Source organism: Micrasema longulum, unplaced genomic scaffold (genome assembly GCF_059751315.1).
Source record: "Micrasema longulum isolate JH-2025_06_02 unplaced genomic scaffold, ASM5975131v1 h1tg001416l, whole genome shotgun sequence".
NCBI classification, from domain to species: domain Eukaryota; kingdom Metazoa; phylum Arthropoda; class Insecta; order Trichoptera; family Brachycentridae; genus Micrasema; species Micrasema longulum.
The window spans coordinates 155482-169091 of NW_028278602.1; the positions used below are offsets into that span (position 1 = coordinate 155482).

Consider the following 13610-nt stretch of genomic DNA (forward strand, 5'->3'; position numbering starts at 1 on the left):
TTTATTAAGAAAAACAACAGCAATACAAAGAAATATACACAACATTATAAAAAAAACATAAAATAAAGCCAAATCAGTTTTCCACATAAATACAATTATAAAAATCCAGTTCAGTTAAATATAATTTATAGAAGTGCATGTGTGCGAGTTTTTTTTGTGTGTGAGGATGCGTGTGTAAAAAAGTGGAGTGTGGTTTTGGTAGGTATGTGAATATGTGTGTGATTGTATATGGGTGTGAGGGTAGGTTTAAGGACAGGGTAAGTGTGTATTTGATATGAGTGAATAGAAACAATTAAAAATTATAATGTAAAAATATAAATATATATTTTTTTTATAACGAAACATAATTTTTTTCAAATAATAGTTTTTTAATTTTGGTTTTAAAAGTGAGTTTACTGCAATCAAATATGTCTATGTTATTGAAAAATAAATTATAATTACGCGTCAAGCGAATCAGAGGAGAGTTCTGAGCATAGTTGGTGCGAACTGTGGGTACATGGAAAAGAGATAGATTCGTGTGACGGGTGCGGTAGCCAGGTACGTTAAGGGCCAACTCAGAAACCAGAACAGGACTATCAAGACGTCCATTAAGAATGTCATGTAAAATACCCATATCTAATAAGAAACGACGATCCTCAAGACTAAGTATATTATGTTTATGACAAGAAGTTTTATAGTTAAGGTCCGTAAATCTGGATCTCCAATTGAGATATCTCTATCTTTGCATACAGACCTCGCTTCCTCTACATTCATATATCTTCTTATGCGCACGCCGATTATTCCTACTTTTGACATGTCCATCTTCAAGTATTTGATGGACTTGATCGTACCATGTCTTTCTCGGTCTTCCTCGTTTTCTGCATCCATCAACATTCGCATCGTAGATCCTTTTAGCCGTTGTTACACTGTCCATTCGCTCCACATGTCCAAACCGACGCAGCACCCCTTTCTTGATTCTGTTTATTTGTTCTCAAACCAACAGTGGTACGTGAAAACCAGCACAGACAGAACTTTTTAGGTGAGGGGGTCGCCTTTCCTTCTCAAGTCAAACAACTGATGAACTTTTTACTCAAGCACTTTATTATAACAAAGAACAGTTTGTTAAAAATAAAGCGGTGAATCACTGTAGAATCTCCAGATTGTGTCTCGAATTTCTTCTTTGGGCGATCTCCATTCGTCTCTTTCTTGCGGCTTCTTGTTCGGAACTGTCCGTCTCTCTCAGAAATCTCAGCTTAAATAATTACCCTTGATCCCTGGGGCCATTCCCTTTTTTACTACATCTGGGTGCGCCTATTTTCTAGGACACTCCCTTTTTTATGGTTGATTTTTATTCCATACACATATTCTTAATTTAAGATATAATTACACAATACCTAGGTTAATTATTGCTTATATTATCATAGACTTACATATCCTACAATTCTGTATAATGATTTATATAATAAAAAATTCAAATAAATCCTACAAGTCAATGCTACTACCCTAGTTTATCTAGCTAAAACATATGAATGTTACATTAAAATAAAATTACAATACATTATTCCTATTCGGGAGAGACAATGTCATCTTATCATTTACCGGGCCAAAGTATTGCCGTATTATTTACGCAATTATTTCAAATTTACTAACTGTAAGAACACACAAATACCCAGCTCCAACGCAACGATTGCACTCCTTTGTAAAGCGTTGTCTGTAATTGGTGCATTCTTAGCCAATGAGAAGTCATCTTATGTTTACGTAAATAGTAAAAACTAGCATCGCCTTTGTCCGCGGTATCGATCGTTTACGTAAATTGCATGTGCCAAAAAGAGGCGACTATATCTCCAGTTGCATCCCGCCTCTAGTTCATTTCAGCTCCGACCTTGTCGCCGAGAACACGTGTTCAGGATCCCGGTCAAATTTTACAAAATTTATGAGACTCCCTTGGTCCGTAATACAACTGCATAAAAAACATTTGTTAGCGAAACAATGTAACCTACTGCAATATGTTAAATGAATTTATTTACTAGGTTTCTTAATAAAATCTACCCTACTCTATTTTCATTACGTAAAATTAATTTTGGAACTAACATTGTTGATAATGCATGTCTCAGCCTTACACGGTTCACGGATCTCGACATTTGTGCACCTATCATACTTACATCGTTTTACCACACATTCGCCTGAGGGATCGTATTTCGACAGCATTTAACCTACTTTCGTCATCATTTTTCCAATTCCATACTTCGCTCCCATACATTAGAGTTGGCACTAGAACTCCATTGATTTATTTATTTATTAACGGACATTGTTCATCTACACAATTTATAGGGTTTTAATATCACAATATTAAGAATAGTTAAAAACATTTTAAAAAAAAGAAATGAAGCATCGACAAACATAAGAGACATGGAGACAAGATCTGGACTATTTATTTAGTGCTCGTTTAAATCCTTGTAAACTTAAACCCAAAACTCCCAGATCTTGTCTTGAGTATACAATACTACAAAGACAAGTCATTGGAGAATTAAGGCCACCGTTTGTTCTATGCTGATCGATGAACAGTACTTCATTGTTTCTCAACCTACGAGTCGGAAAATGGAATTTTACTTGTCCCAGTAATGATGGCACACTGATTATATCATTTAGTATGCCGAATATGTAAATGTAATCAATATTAGTTCTACGTTTTTGTAGACTAGAAATATTGAACATTGACTATATCAGCATAAGAATAATTACCTCTCTCTAGTCCAAGCATCCACGCTACTTTTCGAAGCGAGCGATGTTGGACTGATTCAATGTGATTTATGCGATTGACATAGAATGGAGAGCAGCCCACTATTCTAGGAGGCATATTCTAGAAGAGGGCGAACAGTCGAGCAATAAAGAGTTTTGATTGTACGGACATTAGTAAAATCAGAAGATATTCTGTTAATGAAGCCAAGTAATTTCAGTGATTTATTTACTGTATTATCTATATGCTCGTTGTATGTCAGTTTATAGTCCAAAACAACTCCTAAATCTCTGATGGACTTAACTACATCAATTTTGGAGTTTTCTATAAGGTACTCGAAGGAAATTGGTTGTTTTGTTCTATGAAATGACATTATTTTTCATTTTTTAATATTTACTTCTTATTTATTGACTTCACACAATCGGTTAAAAGAGTTAATGTCTGATTGAAGAAAGTCTTGTAAAGTTTAAATTATTTTGAGAATTTTATTGTCGTCCACGAAGAGCCAAAAGTGAGAGTAAGAGAATGATTTAGCAACATCATTGATGAACAAATAGAAAAGCAGAGATGATAAACATTTTATAAAATAATATAGAAGTGTAGGTATATTTTACAATTATAGGGCTTATGACCTGTCATTGGCTGGTTTAAGTGGCCACTTTACACACTGTGCAACATTCACCAATTTGGACAGACTCAAAATGTTTTTGAATTAGCTACCTGATAAAAGAGGAAGTATAAAAGTTGGAAAATTGTTTTCAGGCGTTGCCTAGTAGGTGAATTGGCTCAGTCGGATGAATCTCACCCACATGATTAAGGTTTCAACTCTTTTACTGCACGAAAGTCAACAGATGGAGGGGTTGAGGAAATGTGGATGTTCAAACATAAGCAGAATGGAGAAAGTTACACAGTGTGTAAAGTGGCCACTTAAACCAGCCGATGACAGATCATAAGCCCTGTAAATGCCTAGACTTCCAAATTCCCTCCTCAAAAATGTTTTTCCCCTCTGTTGCAACAAATTTAGATATAAACATATTACAACAGAGATGAAGAACATTTTAAAGAAGGTAATATAGAAGTCAAGGCATCTACAGGGCTTATGACCAATCATTGGCTGGTTTAAGTGGCCACTTTACACACTGTGTAACATTCACCATTCTGCCTATATTTGAACATCTGTATTCCTTCAATTTTTTCATCTGTTGATGTTTGTGAAGTTAAAAAGCTGAAACCTTTATTTATGCGGGTGAGTCTCTTAAATGTTCTTCATCTCTGTTGTAATATAAAAAATATAATGTTAATATCAACAGCTCCCCAGGGAGTTGAATCCAGTCCTTGTCTACAAAAATTAGGACAAACTCAAAATATTGTTGATAAATTACCTGGTCCATGAAGAAGTATAGAAATTGAAAAAAATAATATTTACAGGCGTTGCCTAGTCTAGTCTAATTAGATGAATCTCACCCGCATTAATAAAGGTTTCAGCTCTTTAACTTCACAAACATCAACAGATGAAAGAATTGAAGGAATATAGATGTTCAAATATAGGCAGAATGGTGAATGTTACACAGTGTGTAAAGTGGCCTCTTAAACCAGCCATTGACAGGTCATGAGCCCTGTAGATGCCTGGACTTCTATATTACCTTCTCTTAAATGTTCTTCATCTCTGTTGTAATATGTTAATAAAAATATTCCTTATTATTAAAGAGCAACAAAATATATCATAGAAAAAAAGAGTTCATATCTTTAGTTTGAATCCAGGAAAGTGCGTTTTTAGTAAAAGTAAAAAAAGAATTAAAAATTTTTGGGCCTATAAAATATGCATGTCTCTGTGCGAGCCTAGTTTTACAATGTGCTATTTCTAACACACGATTCCTTCTTTGGCTTGATCTATTTGAATTACTTGTAAATACATTTTGGTTCTTAAACATATATTTTAAACATTGAAAACAATATATTTGTCTTATGTCTAGAAGACATTTAAGAAATTTAGATTGATGATTTAAATTTAGATTTAGGAAATCCAGCCAGTCTGCAGGCATTTGGACACATTTAAAACGTTGTTAAATTGATTGTTTTTGGACAAGTAAATACTGGATTTCACCCTCATCTCCATCAGTTCCTCATTGTTATTGATTAAGGTCAATTATTTCCTTGTGACAGATGGCAACACATTGTTCATTGCCCTTGGAATAAAAATCTACGAATATTTCAAATCAGTACCAATACTTAATAGTGATTCAAGCGTCTTAACCACTGCACTACGGAGGCCGCGTAATCTTCCCATAAATGATTTTTTGTTACATATTGAGAATGTGTTTTGAAATTCAAATAACTATCTATGTAAACTGCGAATTTATGAAACTTAATGAATTACATCGCATGTTTATCGAGCATTTTGAAACAACTCAGATTCTTTCCCTTGATATTATTTGTTTTAACTTTTAGTTTTTTCTTGACATATGTAATAATTAAATTATTCACTCATTCGGATTACTTTCTCACTGTTATACGGATGACCAACAAATCTATTTTTACTGCTCCCCTCAAGATATAAACAATTTAAAAAATCGTGTGTCTCGATGCATCCAAACCGTCAACAACTGGATGTCATCAAACAGACTCAAACTCAATCCATCTAAAACTGAGCTTCTATTGTCAGCGACAAAAAAGCGACAACACCTTTTAGACCAATCTCCAATTTCAATCACAGGTTGTGATCTTACCCCTAGTACAAATGTTAAACTACCGGGTGTTCATTTAGATTCAGATCTTTCTCTTCATTCTCGGGTCAATAAAACGGTAAGTGCTGGTTTCTTCCATCTCCGACAGATCAAATCCGTGCGGAGAAATATTCCTATAGACGCAACTTAAGCTCTTATAAATGCTTATGTCGTTTCGCGTCTAGATTACTGTAATGGAATATACGCAAATCTCCCAAAATATCAAACTAATAAACTTCAATCTGTTTTCAATGCAGCGGCGAGGCTTATTACGGGAGTACAAAAATATTCTCACATCTCACAACATCTTCGAGATTTGCGCTGGTTAAAAAGCCCAGAGAGAATAAAATACAAGCTGTGCTGGACAGTATTCAAATCCCTTCATGAAATGGCTCCAAAATTCCTATCGGACCTTTGTACTAGGGAAAATACATGTCAAAGAAAATCTACTCTTAGGTCAGCATTTGATTCAGGAAGAGGAAAACTTGTCGAAATCCGGCGCTCCCCAAACACTAGATTTGGAGATCGCGCTTTTGCCGCTGCCGGCCCCTCTGCCTTGAACCAATTGCCTTCAAACTTACGAATCATCGTCAGTCCCAGTCAGTTCAGATCCCAACTAAAATCCCGCTTCTTTAGACTATCATACCCTCAATTTTAAATCTGGAAATATAATATATCACTTAAGTTTAGTTAGAATGTAAGTTTAGATATACAATTGTAAAGCGCCCTTGAGGTGATTTTTTACAAGAATGGCGCTATATAAATCAGACAAATATTATTATTATTATTAACTGCGAAAACATGAAGTCTGAAAGGTGCATAAAATACCTGGGAGTAATCATTGACTGTCAACTTAAATGGACTAATCACCTTGAAGTAATTGTTAATAAACTAAGATATTTAACCTATGTGTTCAAACGACTAAGTATTTACGCCCAGCTAAATACGAATGAAATGGTATATTATGCACTTGTACAGTCATCGCTTTCCTATGGAATAATTGGATGGGGGGGAACTTATAACAGTCATATTAAACCATTAGAAACTGTTCAGAAATTTATCTTAAAAATAATGCTTCTCAAAATCCCACTTTTCCCTCTTTCCTATTGTTCCAAAAAGCTAAACCTTTTGACATAAGACAAATATGTTGTTTTCAATGTTTAAAATATATGTTTAAGAACCAAAATGTATTACAAGTAAATCAAACAGATCAAGTCTAAGAAGGAATCGTGTGTTAGAAATAGCACATTGTAAAACTAGGCTCGCACAGAGACATGCATATTTTATAGGCCCAAAAATGTTTAATTCTTTTTTTACTGATAATATTTCATTGATTCCAAACTTTCAAAATTTTCCTTCTTTTAAAAAACACGCACTATCCTGGATTCAAACTTAAGATATGAACTCTTTTTTTCTATGATATATTTTGTTGCCCTTTAATAATAATGATTATTTTAATGTTTTTTTTATATTTTTGATTTCCTTTTTTAATTACTATATAAAAAAAATACCATATAATCTTTGACAGAATATTTTATTTTCTCTTTCTTACAACAACAACAACAACAACAACAAACCATCACGCCGTTTCCCCGTAGGGGTAGGCAGAGAGGATAGAACGCCATAACACTCTATCTTGGCATACAGACCTCGCTTCCTCTACATTCATACATCTTCTTATGCACGCACGCCGATTATTCCTACTCTCGACATGTCCATCTTCAAGTATTTGATGGACTCGATCGTGCCACGTCTTTCTCGGTCTTCCTCGTTTTCTGCATCCATCAACATTTGCATCGTAGATCCTTTTAGTCGTTCTTTCGCTGTCCATTCGCTCTACATGTCCAAACCAACGCAGCACCCCCTTCTTGATTCTGTCGATAATGCGTGTCTCAGCCTTACACACTTCACGGATCTCGACATTCGTGCACCTATCATACATCGTTTTACCACACATTCGCCTGAGGGATCGCATTTCGACGGCATTCAACCTACTTTCATCATTATTTTTCCAATTCCATACTTCGCTCCCATACATAGAACTAGAACTCCCTTGTGAACTGCTAGTTTAGCCTCCTGCGATAAACATTTGTTTGCCAAAGTAGATTTTAGTGCACCGTTCACCCTGTTTCCGGCACTCACCCTCCTTTCCGTCCCTAGTAAACATACTTCCCAGGTACACAAGTTCTTCTACCTGATTCAGAATATCTCCGTTCACGCTGATCTCACATTTAGTTATATTTTCATCCCTTTCAAAAACCATCACTTTCGACTTATCAACATTCATAAGCAAATCGCTTTTCTTGCATACAGAGTAGACTTTTGTTACTAAGAATTCTTATGTTACACAAAAATATTATAGCTGTCTATTTATTATAGGAGCAAAAAATCATCAACATTTCTTGTCTACCCACGAATAGGCCACGCCTTTGTGGGATTTTTGTTTACTATTTCTGCAGTTAATATGTAAATAACACCTTCAATTTATCAGTTGTTATGTATGGAAGCGAAGCATGGAGTTGGAAAAAAAGGGACGAAAGTAGACTGAATGCTGTTGAAATGCGATCCCTCAGGCGAATGTGCGGAAAAACAATGTATGATAGGTGCCCTAATGTCGAAATTAGAGCAGAATGCAAGGCTGAGTTAAGCATTATCGACAAAATTAAGAAAGGTCTTTTTTTTAATTTTTTTTAAATTTAAATCTTAAAGTAGGGCACACATATCATACATATTGTTATGTGTGTTCTAATAATAACATTGCAAATATATTTAATTTATAAATTGTTTATCACAAATGTCTTGACCATTATTTTAAATTTTGATTTGTTTTTTTCTTCATAAATATTTTTTTCCATTTCGTAATACTTTTTAATTGCTTTAAATAAAATGGAATTTTGTGACTTTGCCTTTTTCCTAAATGGAAGTCTAATTTTGTTCTTTTCTCTAGTATTGTGATCGTGTTCATGCTGGTTCCGATCAATTTTTTTCCAAAATTCTGTTTTTTTTATTAGAGTTTATAATTTTATGAACAAATATCATTGTATTGTAAAATATTCTTTGTTTATATGTTTGCGATGGTTCGGTCATGTGGAGCGAATGAATGATGGAAGAACGGCTAAAAAGATTTATGATGCGAATGTGTCTGGTTGTAGAAGTCGAGGAAGGCCGAGAAAGACATGGCATGATCAAGTACAACAAATTCTTGAAAGTGGTCATGTGAAAAGTCGGAATAATCGACGTGCGTGCATGAGAAGATGTATGAATGTGAAGGAAGCAAAGGAAGTGTGCCAGGACAGAGTGGTGTGGCGTTCTATCCTCTCTGCCTACCCCTCCGGGGAAATGGCGTGATGGTTAGTTAGTTAGTTGTTATATTTTATTATTAATTATTTTTCTTTTAAAATTTATTTTGTAGACTACTATTACTACTATCGTTACGCCATTTCTCCGTATGGGTAGGCAGAGAAAATGGACCGCCACACGTCGTTCCCGGCATACATGCCTAGCTTCTTCCACATTCATACATCTCGTCATACACGCCCTTCGGTTCTGTCTATTTTTGACATGACCAGACTGTTTATCAGACCGGATCATTTTGGTTTATCTGATCGTGCCACGTCATCCTCGGTCGTCCTCGTCTCACGTTGCCGTTCATTTTCGCCACACATACTTGTTTTACCATTCTTTCGTCGTCCATTCGTTCCACGTGACCGAGCCATCTCAGAGACCCTTTCTTAATTTTATCAATTGTACTTGACTCAGATTTACACCCTCGCCTGATTTCATCATTTGTAACCCTGTCATTCATTGATTTCCCACACATTCGTCTAAGAGATCGCATTTCAACCGCGTTCACTCGGCTTTCATCCTTCCTCTGCCAGTTCCTTGTTTCACATCCATACATAAAACTCCGTTGTGCACTGCCAGTTTAGCTTCGATTGACATATTTTATTAGAAATTACTGTGCTTAGTGCTCCGTTCATTTTGTTGCCCGCATTCACTCTTCTTTCAACATCTTTTTCTACTCTTCCATCTCTTGAAAACACGCTTCCCAGATACACAAACTCTTCTACTTGCTCGAGACATTCGTTGTTTTTTTTTCATTTTGTAGATATACACTAATTTATTATAACGTTTTAAAGCTGTTCTTGTTCAAATAGGAAGTGTCATAATGACAAAAGTAAATAGTATTGTGACTGATCTGTGAAACAAATTTAAATAATTTATTCAAGGTTAGTAGAGCTCGCTACAGGTGCGATATGCTACCTACGTAGTCCCGTTACAATATATATTTTCAGCTGTGGCGTTAGAGCCGACAGGTGTTTCACACTGATTAAACATTTTAGGGCGTCGGTAGGCGAAATAATTTGTTAGAACCTCGCGGATAATAAACCGGTAGTCAGATGGCAGAAAAAACCATCTGTTTTTTTTTCGGGTTTTTAGCTTTGCGACCTAGAGTATGCCAATGATGCCGTTATCTATCTATCTAATGAGAAAATGTTTAAAAAGGCTATAAAAAAATGGATAGTGGAGCTAGGTAGAAGAAAAATGGATTGTCTCATTCGCCCATACCAATGCTGAATCAACTGCTCCACAAGTGTATAGCTTATGTTAGGTTTTTGTTGTTTTCATTGTGTGTTTTGTAATATAAATAATATAGATGTACATAAATACCTTGTTTTTAAAACTGTCTGAATATTTGTTAGTTATGTTTGTTTTTTAAGTTAGTCTTCTTTGTTTATTCTCAAATGTAATTTAAAAATAATAAATTGTTAAGTGTCCTCGGCACGGGAAACCCCAGTGAGGTCACATTATTTTTATTAGTTATAGTTTGTAAGTGAAAAATATGAATAAATAAATAAAATAATATATAGAAAAGGCAATGTTCGTTTGCGTCCTCGATGGACTGTATAACAACTGTGCCGATTTACGTGCGGTTTTCAGCGAAATGTAGATCTTTGCCACTACCATATTTATGGCTATTAAAACCTTCTATTTATTTAGTAGAATAATAGTTACCTAGAGTATGCCGATGATGCTGTTATCTATCTATCTAATATATAGAAAAGGCAACGTTCGTTTGCGTCCTCGATGGACTGTATAACTACTGTACCGATTTACGTGCGGTTTTCAGCGAAATGTAGATCTTTGCCACTACCATATTTATGGCTATTAAAACCTTCAATTTATTTAGTAAAATAAAAGTTACCTAGAGTATGCCGGTGATGCCGTTATCTATCTATCTAATATATAGAAAAGGCAATGTTCGTTTGCGTCCTCGATGGACTGAATAACTACTGTACCGATTTACGTGCGGTTTTCAGCGAAATGTAGATCTTTGCCACTACAATATTTATGGCTATTAAAACCTTCAATTTATTTAGTAAAATAAAAGTTACCTAGAGTATGCCGGTGATGCCGTTATCTATCTATCTAATATATATAAAAGGCAATGTTCGTTTGTGTCCTCGATGAACTGAATAACTACTGTACCGATTTACGTGCGGTTTTCAGCGAAATGTAGATCTTTGCCACTACCATATTTATGGCTATTAAAACGTTCAATTTATTTAGTAGAATTAAAGTTAGGAGCGTAAATATTTTTTCATCCATTCGACAAGACTGGATGTACAAAAAAATTGGAAGTATGTAATTTTTTTGTATAAAAGTTGATGTTCACAAACAACATTCGTTTTTTATGGATCCGAATCAGATTATTTTCTTAAATTCCTTTAAATTTCTACCCATTTATATCTTTTTATTGGATTTTTGGTAATACTAAAATAATATTTACTGACATTCGATACATTTTTGAAAATTGCATTCCTAAATAGAGTGCACCCCTGTTGGTGAAAAGAGCAGAGTTTGACATTTGCAAAAAGAATTCTGTATTTAAAAATTAATTATTTCATGATTTGAAATTCAATCATAAACAAGAGCCTATAGTCCTTAAAATATAGCTTGATCAGAATGACACCTGTCAAACTAATTTCATTAGTGATGGGAAATTACTGATCACTGATCAAATCGATTTTATCAGCTATTTCATGCAATCATGAAACTCTGTTTCCGAAAATTGCTATAAAAAACGCAAAAACAAGCCTATTATAGTGTGTTTAACACAATTATTCACCAAAAAATGAGACATTATTTTTTTTTTCACGAACAACATCAAATGATTATTTTTTTTATTCGATCAATTTACATTGATCAATTTTTCCCATCTCTAACGTTTTTGCAAAATGATGTAACCTTGTAAGAACGTCGTTAATAATTAGGTTTATTTTAGTTTTCTTTTAGTTTTAGAGCTGATTTTATATATTAATGTTGATTTATGTTTTGAGCATTGTATTAAAAAAATAAATTAACACGCCAGATACAAATGATTTTTCGTGTGTCAATATAAATAACTCCTTTGACGTTACTACAAAGTTATGTCGTCACTTTTTCTGACAACTGTCATTCTAATCAAGCCATATTTTAAGGAATATAAGTAAGAAAATCAGTGCAATTAAATTTGTGCAATTTAATTTGTGCAATTTAATTTGCAATTAAATAAAAGAAAAATAAAATTAAAAATAAAACAATATTTTGAGTTTGTCCAAATTTTTGTAAACAAGGACTGGATTCAACTCCCCGGGGAGCTGTTTGTATTAACATATGTGTTAGCCTGTCTACAAAAATTTGGACAAACTCAAAATATTGTTGATAAATTCCTGGTCCATGAAGAAGTATAGAAATTGAAAAAAAAACATTTTCAGGCGTTGCCTAGTATGTAGGTGAAATAATTCAATTAGATGAATCTCACCAGCATAAATAAAGGTTTCCGCTCTTTATTTTATTTATTTATTTTTTATTTAATTTTATTTATTTTTGCACCACAACAGGCCAGGAGGCCCAATTACAGTGGTGAATTACATCACAGAACACCCAGGCTTGAGAAAATACACATTTTAATTTTTGTGTTCTCACCGGGAATCGAACCCGGAACCTTTCGTGTGTGAGTCAAGCATCTTGACCACTACACTTCACAAACATCAACAGATGGAAGAATTGAAGGAATATAGATGTTCAAATATAGGCAGAATAGTGAATGTTACACAGTGTGTAAAGTGGCCACTTAAACCAGCCATTGACAGGTCATAAGCCCTGTAGATGCCTAGACTTCTATATTACCTTCTCTTGAATGTTCTTCATCTCTGTTGTAATATGTTAAAAAATAAAATATTAAGTCTAGTATTGTATGTAGACTAGTGTGACATCGCAGCCACACAAGAGTTACGCTACTTTGCATGTTTTTTTCGAACTTATTGAGTGTTAACCGAACCGTAGGAACATTATGATTTAATTAGCTACAAAATTGCATAACGCGAACAGTCAACCAATTTGTAAAGAAGTGCATTAATTATTTTTAATTATGTACGTTCTACCCATTATATATTCAGAATAATGAAAGTAGCATACTAATAGTTTTTTTTATAATTATTATCATGTCGAGATAATTAACATTTTTTTTTTTTACAGAAAATTACAATCAACAATGATTGGGTTACATAATATAAATATGGTTTAAAGACAGACCAGCGAAGCCTTAGATGCTTATTTAATAATGTTTAATGCACATTTATAAAATTTAATTGGACTTATTTTCTTACTTATATTCCTTAAAATATAGCTCGATTAGAATGACAGTTGTTGTCAGCAAAATTGACGACATAATATAGTTGGATAATTTATAAAGCGCCATTTTTGTGAAAATCACCTCAAGGGCGCTGTACAATTAATAAATATCCCAGTACGTCTTGCAGCTACAGAGCGCTTGGACGGTTGGGATTCTAGTTCCTCGTTTTCAATTAAGATCAATCAAAAATTATAATAGATAGGAGCTAGATTACAGGACGTCTTGCAGCTACAGAGCGCATAGACAGTTAGAAATTTAGCCCCCATTTACACATTTTAAAAATTGACAAATAAATTTAGTGTATTACAAAATAATAAATATATGAATAGTAAAAAGGAGTAAGATTACAACACGCCTTGCTGCTACTAAGCGCATAGACGATTGGAATTCTAGACCCCGTTTACAAAATTAAGGCATTTTAAAGTTGATATATTAAAGCTAGATAACCAATCATCGTGCAGCTACGAAGCGCATGGATGAGAGGAATCCAAGT

At 34.1% G+C, this 13610-nt stretch overlaps 1 protein-coding gene across 3 annotated transcripts in view; it reads left to right on the forward strand.

The window, feature by feature from the left end:
- Invadolysin (leishmanolysin-like peptidase, invadolysin) overlaps nt 1–13610 on the forward strand; it is a 73549-nt gene that overhangs the window by 647 nt on the left and 59292 nt on the right. The gene's annotated exons all lie outside the window — the stretch shown is intronic.